The following is an 8,707-nucleotide window of genomic DNA, read 5'->3' on the forward strand; positions in this document are numbered from 1 at the left end:
CAACCTGCATGCTACGTTGTAGCAAGCAATTTGCTACAGTTCAAAAGTTAAAAAAGAAAATTCTTTTTTTTTAACCAAAACTTGAGCATAAATTGTAGCAACTGTTTGTAACAGTTTAAAATGAGAAATAAGTTATTATTATTTTTAAATATATTGAAGGAGAGTTAAAGGCAGGGCACAGAAACATGACCTGAATTGCAGGGGCAGGGGGTGTGTTTGTGTGCTGGTAGAAGGAATATCTTTTTTTTTGCTCTTGGGGTGTGGGGCACTGGATCATAGTACCAGCCACACTCTATGGTATAGTGTGATAAGATCCTGACGCACACACACACACACACACACACACACACACACACACACACACACACACACACACACACACACACACACACATGCACTAGCTGGCCTAGCAAGGAATATATTCTTTCTAGTGTAGACAGGGACTTATTATACACTAAGGAGAAGATCGCACTCAAAATGGAGACACCACCCTCCCAGATTAAATAAGCAAATAAGACTTCTTGTAAAGTCCTCCAAGGTAAACTATGAATCCAAGTTAGCTTCCTCAACCAAGGCCAACCATAAGGAATTCTTTAGTAACATCCGTAACCTAAAAGATAAGGCTCAGATTTGCGCTGAACTGGTAGTTATTGGTAACACATACATTGAGCCGGTAGACATAGCTAACAGGCTAGCCAACAGGTTCAGTGAAAACTTCACCCCCCCATCCCCACCACATGTACTTTAAGACATCCCTACTACCTGTCCCCTACATTGTATCTCTAAAGAGCAGGTCATAAGCACCCTCTCTAAGGTGAAAAACATAGCATCTATGGGACCTGATAACATCCCAGACTGCATCCTACATGGGCTCAAACAAGAGATAGCTTCACCACTGGCTATTCTTTTCAATCACAGTCTAAGCACCGGCTTCATCACAGCTGAATGGAAAACAGCCACCATTATTCCCCTGCACAAAGATGGTACTTCTACTGACCCCGGGAACTACAGACTTATTAGCCTGACTGGTGTTATTTGCAAGGCATGGAGAGATATAGGTCATCTCCAAACACTAGATCCTACCCAGTTTGGATTTGTCAAGGGGTGATCATGCTTGTTAAACCTAGTGGACTTCTTTGAGACAGTCACAAGGGCCCTGGACAAGGGGAAATCTGTGCATACAGCCTACCTAGGCATTTGACACTATCCCTCACTCAGGGATCATTGACAAACTCTCCCAGCTAGACATCAACCCTTACATTGTAAAGTGGGTTTTGAACTGGCTCTCTGACAGAACCCATACAGTCAAAATAGGGGAATCCACCTCCAACTGCAGACCCGTTACTAGTGGTGTTCCACAGGGATCGATCCTGGGACCTCTTCTGTTTGGAATCTATTTCTCTGAAGTACAAGCTAAAACCAAGGGACTGTGGATGACAAAGTTTGCTGATGACTACAAACTGCATGGAGTTATAGAATCTCCAAACAATGTCAACATCCTTCAAGAAGGTCTTACGCAAACAAATTATTGGTGCCAAAGTCATGGCCTCAAACTCAATGTAAAAAAATGTATTACCATTCCTTTCGACAAGAGCAATGTTCCTGCAAATTACCACATCAATGGCAATACCCAAAGTACACATTCAGTGGTGAGAGATCTGTGCACTCAGGTTGACAGCAACCTTGCCCTTGATTACCACGTCTCCAGAGTGGTAAGAAGGGCATTCTATATGGCTGACCTCATAAGTAATGGAATTGTCTCGAGAAAAAGTTAAGTTATTACCTTCCTGTACTCTTCACTCATTAGGCCAACAATTGAGGACAACACCCCCTTTTGGCATATACCTTTCAAAGCACCTGCAACAATGAGAGAGACCACCAAGGTTCCTCACAAAGAAAATTCAAGGTCTTCAGCAGCTATCCTATGTGGATTGGTTGAAATCACTGTCACTTTATTCTGTTTCATACAGACTACTCAGAGGTGATCTCTGCCTTGCATATAAGGTGATTTCTGACCCCTCTTTATTGTTAATGCTGCACATCCGCAAGTCAAATGGCACACGGCTTACTCGCTCTGAAGACCTAAACTTGGTATGTGACTTCAATAGAACCTGCTGAAGGGACAGATTTGTCTCCCAGAGGTTACCACACCTTTGGAATAGACTCCCACTTCACATCAAACAGAGCACCTCGTTGGCCCTCTTCAAACACAATCTGGACGATTGGATGGGTATTCGTAAATTCAACCCTTCTGTGTCCCTCTTGGACAGGGGCAATAGGTGCTGATCATGGTAACAAAGGTAAAATTTGGCTAAGCTTGTAAGGGCCTTTGGGCCATTAGCCTAATAACTTCCTATGATCCTATGAAATAACAATGATGCAGTTCAAGTGAAAATCAGAAATGGCACCAAAGTGGTACAAAATCTGCAAAGGTTATCATATACAGAACCAAGTATAGTCCGAAGAAAAGCAAAAATTAATTATGCAAAGTGAAACACAATGTTCAGTATGCTACAGTACAAAGCATAATGCAAATATTAGGACATGGCTTTCCTCATTAAAATCAGATGTCAGTATGTAAGTTCAGCGAGGTAGAGAGGAAACTGATTAACGTACCAGTGAAAGAACAAACACACCAGTGCATCAGTTCTACCAACTCATCACAACACATTGTTATAAGTAAAACAGATGATTAGTACATCTAGTAGATGGCCAGTCAAATCGTTTGTAATGTTTTCAAGCAGCTGAAGTCATGTGTGCCCTTGGTAGTTTCACAAGAGTTTCTTATTCTGTGCACTTGAAGAAGACTTTGTTCTGAAACAGTAACAGCTATTCTGATGTGAGTTTTAGAAGATTTAGGTTTGATGGAACAGTAATGAAAGATCCAACTCTATTTGCTCTCCTGTTCCTTCGCAGAACTAATGATACATCAAACATTTGGTTCCTTTAAAAGAGCAGTTAAATAAGGCACATTGGCATCACAGATTCATATCTCAACATAAGCCACAATCCTGGAGCAATCTTTCACTACATGACACAATAGCACAGTTGGTTGCCAACTTCAAGGTAAACCTAGATAATTGGATGGGCAGCCTCAAATTCTCTCCTGGTCTATTTTGTTTTGCTTCCTTAAGGTTAGAGGGATATTTTGAATAGGATTTTTTGGCTAGGTTCGAAAAGGTCTGCAGATCAATTACCTACTACTTACCTATGAAACTAAGTCCAAAATTCCCAAACAGTGAGCAATATCTTTATCAAGATGGTTGATGTAATGTAGTGCATTGTAACATTCTCATATTTGCAATACTAACTGCAAAACCTGCAGTCTTTAACACTTGTGTCTAATCTGGATATGTTTGGCATTCATATCTCCAAACAGAATGGGGGTATATGAAAGCAGAGGATGTAAGCACTTACTGATAACTTTTGAACCAGCTTTCTTCTTTAAAATACCTTTCCACATGACATGCCTTGGTTTTGGATTAGCAACTACATTTAATGAGCAATGTATAAATGGAAATTGAGGTACTGGTCTGGGTAGGCTTAGAGGAATTGAATGAATTGCCTTACATCAATCACTATGTCACTCATGTAGTGCATGTAATAAGGGATTAAATATCTAGGATTCCAGACATCTAGGTGCAAATCCAAGGGTGATGTTGTTGTTGTTTTATATTAACTTATTGGATACAATCAAGTCAAAAATAAACTAATATGTTAAGCCCATTGTGCATATTAGGATTGTGGGATGGCATGTATACCGAACTGCATCATCCATTTTTTCTTAAACACATGTGTATGCTTATTTAAGCTTTGGCAGTTGGACAAATTTAGTAAAACAAAAGCTGTATGATGCAGAGGTGGGATTAAGCAATACAATAGTATGGAAATAAACACTGTAGTTTTATAACAAATCAAGAGAACTGAGAAAAAAAAAGGATTAACATTACTGAAAAAGTACATACAGGTTATTTTGCAATTCAGGCATACAGAGCATTGTCAAACGGGCACACAAGGATCGTTCATTTAAGCCACACTTCAAGGCCCTGATTTAGTGTGAATGTAAGCCAATGGTATAATAAGGTGTTCTTGATCGTTGTTGATTGCATTCTGAGCCTTTTTCTGCCCCAGAACTAGGAGGTATGCTGCAAAAATAAAGAGGTTTCTCTGCCACATTAATTAATCAGAAAAGCACACAGTAAATCTAATGAAACCATACTGCAGCGTGCTCTGTTGTGGTCTTCATCTTCTATATTATTTAAGCTACTAACGGCATATTACATAAGGTTATAATATTTTAGTTCAACATTTCTTTTGCATTTTGCATCAGTCTATAGACATAAAAGTTGCAGAGCTGTTGCATTCTGCCACAGACTAGGACAGTCATTTTACCTTGACAGCATTGTTAATTATATAAATTAGGCTAAATGCACATCTTGTACAAAGAAGTTTCTAGCAGTTTGTGACACAATATTATTCAGTCTCTCTACTTACATACTTATGTATTTGATTAACTTTGTAATTTCTCAGTATATTTAATAAAAATATTCTTCTTCTCTGTGTTGTGTATTATGGTTTTAATAGTATACTATCTGAAAAATGTCTTAACAACAGTCCAGGCACCCAGGTAACTAAAGAGCTGACAGACAAGAGAGAGAGAGAGAGATATGAGGACATATTCCTGGTATGTAGAGATGTACAGAGGAAGCACAGCTGGAACATGGGTCAGTGGTGTGACCTCTTACACTTTTAAAGAATGTTGAAATGCAAAAGGAGTAGAGCATTAGGGTTGCCGGGGCAATATGGGGTTTGAAGTACAAAGTGCACCAGGAAATGAAGAAGAAAATTGTAGACTGAATGTGTGAACTTAATTTATGAATGGTAGACCCCAAACAATCAATATTTGGTTCTATGCTTGTTAGTCTGCAGTATACACTATGCATTCAATCTGTGAGACAACAGAATAAATAGTTGTTGTGTCTTTCGGCTTTTCCCGGTTAGGGGTCGCCACAGCGGAACTCTGGTATGCTAATGATTGGCAGTAGATTTCTACATGCCGAGTTGCCAGCCCTGATGCACAACCTTCAACGAAGGTACGCCCATTCACGCATGTCTCCAGACAGAAGACGCTCTAGCTGAGAATCGAACGGGACAATGTCTTACTGTGAGGCGACAGAGCTACCCATTTAAACTGGGGTAGGTCAAGAAAAGGCTCAAATATCAACTAAACTACAGTTTCTTACAAAACTGAAACCTGACCTACTTTAGAAAAATATTAGACTATCATATCAGTGAGATACACTAATTGCTGATGGTCCCTTATTTATTTATTTATTTATTTATCGATTGCTTGTCACAGCAATAAATCAGGATGGTATTTATGTAATACAGGTTTGCTTTAAGTTAGCCACTCTGAAAACTTTCAGCAGACTTTGTATATTCTTCCCATAATTTATTAACTATTAGGACAGGTGCACGTAGGGTGACTGATTTGTGAAATCTGTCTCTATGACTCTTTAGAGCTACCATTAACTCTGGTGTTTCAGTTACTTTCTGTCTGTGAAACTGTGTATGTGTGTGTGTGTGTGTGTGTGTGTGTGTGTGTGTGTGTGTGTGTGTGTGTGTGTGTGTGTGTGTGTGTGTTTTAATCTGTCCATTTTTGTGTTTATTTAGTCATCCATTTATTTGTTCATGTTTGACTACCAAAATAATGGGCCAATCCAAAACAGCCCATTACAGCCACTACCACACAAAATAATTACAAAGGATTACAGATGCATACATATCCGCTGGAAGTCTACTTCATTTGTTTGTCGACCAAGTAATTCCACTATATACAGGGGCCTCTTTTCAGGAGCAGATTAGGAGCACAAATCTGATTAACTCTGTGTTACTAGTTGCATGCATTCACACAGTCTCAGCACATCTCTGGAAGTAACTCTGATGTGATAGAGCTTTGAAGGCTGCCACAGGGTGCTTTACAACTCATAGTACATTTGAATTGCTAAACTACTAAAAGCATTACATGCCATTGCATGATTTAATTTTCTGGAGATTTATAAAGTAGAATAAATGCTGTCAGTAAAAGTAACAAGTTACTTTTCCCAGCTCATTTTCATCTGCTCCAGCTATTTTGACTATTTTATATTGAGCACCACTTCATTATTAGCATGCTGTGAAATGCAGTGATGTGAAATTCCACACTGCTACGTTGTAAATGAGTTAAGGGACTTGTCTGGTCACATTAGCATGCAAAATTGTGTAGTGTAACTCAAACTCACATGATTATGGAATAAAACTCAGCTCTCTGTAGCAGTATCCTTCTGAAATTTACTGCCATGGCTGCATTGTTAAAGGTGAAACTGAATACGAAACTCCTACACAGGCAGTTGACACAACCAATTTTCCAGGCTTGTATCATTCTACAAATAGTAGGTTTGTCTTAGTTTCTCCCTACCATAAACATCTTTTTTATTGCAAAGATGAAGCCAAAGTTATAATTGCACTGTAAAAACATGTTTTTCGCTTGCACGCCACCATCAGCTGTTTGCTCAACTAGTTTCAATTTGTAAAATTCTACTACTCTTTCCCACTGCAATTTGTAAGTCTGCTTACATCACATACATTGTTGACCTCCTGAATGAATGTGCACTCCCTTTGAATTGCAATGTTGCTTTTAATTATGCTATCTGATTGCCATTGTCAAAAGTGTAAAAGTTATTTTGGTTCTTTTTAAAATTCCTGCACTATGTGTATTACATGAATCTCCTGGGCTGAGCTTGAAATAGGGTCACTTGGAATAGTGCTCCACTTCAGAAAACAAATTTAAATGAGTAATCATACAAATAAATGACTATATATACATATATGGACAGACTGAGAGATACCATCTTCTTATTCTACTGTTTACAGACAGGACTCTTTGCTGAGAACTAGGGTTGTAAATGTTCTACTTCAGTAGAGGAAAGTACACATTCAGTTCTTTATGTCTAAAGTTCCTATTTATTTACTAATCTGATATTTAAGCAGTACAAAGGCTCTTTGACAGCAATAAAAACAGGCAGAATTACATGTATAAATTTATCACGATAAATACATTACACAAACATTCTACTATAGATAATATCAAAAGTAGAAAGCATTTTAAACAACACAGAAATGCCATGAGGTGTTTGTATAACAAAACTGAGTTAAATGACTTTAAAGCATGTAGAAACAAAAATGTGTTTATTTATCATTTGTTGACTAAGTTAGTCTCACTACGCTAGTAGCCTCTTTTCAGCAGAGACCCGATGCAGTATTTGTACTACTAGGGGAAATTTGGTCAGGGAACTGGGAACTTCCCCTACTCTTTTCGATTGGTGCCATGGGATCTTTTACATCCACCAGCGCTACCACCAACTCAGGTAGATGGGGTCTCGGTTTAACATCTCATCAAAAAAAAAAACAGCACACTGAGGAGTGTAGCATCCCCCTTATACTGCCCCGCAGTGTCAGCAATTGATCTACTTGGTGTGGGAAAAGTACCCACAGCCTTCTGCACCAAAGGTAAGTGTGCTAACTTTTGCACTACTAACACTGAAGTGATGTCAGTGATACCCTGGCTACAACTGCAAGATCAGTTTGTAAATAGATATGAAAACACATCTTTTCTAAATGGTGTCTTGTGATGCATAGTATTTAATGTCCTAAAATGATTTATTGAAGGAAGAATGTAAACAACAGGTTAGAGGATCAAAGCTGACATACAGGAGAGTACCACTCAGTTAAACTGACTATAGCAGGACATGTATTGTAATGATACACAACAGAATGAGCAAGACTGATATATTCTGGAACATTTTGAGATAATGTGGAATTTCTAGCCAATGTAAACACTTTAATGACTGGTAGTTATAGGAATGGGAAATTTAGCCTGAGGTAAACTTTTACACCCTGTTAACATTCTTTAGAATAGGGAGCTGAAAAGATGAAAGATTTGTTAGAAAACATGATCCATTAATGAGACTAGGAAGAATTAATGATTTTGCAAATACAATCCTATAAGAGCCAGTGAGCTACCATTTATTTTTTAAGAGACTTTCGTTATTGCGTTGTTATTTAGTCACTTAGTCAAGTCTGAATCTTCATGACCTCAAAGGCTTTAATAAACCAGGCCTGTCTTTAAGTGATTTCTTAAGTTCTTGCAAATTTTGATTTGTTACATCAGTGGTGTGTCTATCCATCTTTGTCCCTGACATGCCTTCTTCTTATGCCTTTTACCTTTCCCACATCCTGTATTTCCATTATATGGCCAGGATATCTAAAGTTTAGTTTTACTATCAGACTTTCTGGTGAGCTCTCTGCATTGGTTTCCTTGTGTATTGATGGATTTGAACTTCTTGCAGTGTATGAAATTCTCAAACGTTTTTTTCCAATACCCCATCTGAAAAGCATTGATTTTTTTCAGTCTACAAGCTTGCTTATAATCCAGCTCTCATGCTCATATGCTATAGTTGAAAATACCTTTATTATATGAAACTTGGTTGTAATATGATGCCTTTGTTCTCTGAAATTGTATCCAGATTTGTCACAGCTTTCCTTCCAAGAAACAAATGTTTGTTAATTCTATGGCTGTAATCACCATCTGCAGAGACATTTGCTCCCAGGAAAATAAAAACTATGAATGTTTCTACTTCATCCTTGTCTAATTGTAAAGAACTGATAT

This window comes from Protopterus annectens, chromosome 3.part0 (assembly GCF_019279795.1).
Source record: "Protopterus annectens isolate FY-2018-M chromosome 3.part0, PAN1.0, whole genome shotgun sequence".
Classification (NCBI taxonomy): Eukaryota; Metazoa; Chordata; order Ceratodontiformes; family Protopteridae; genus Protopterus; species Protopterus annectens.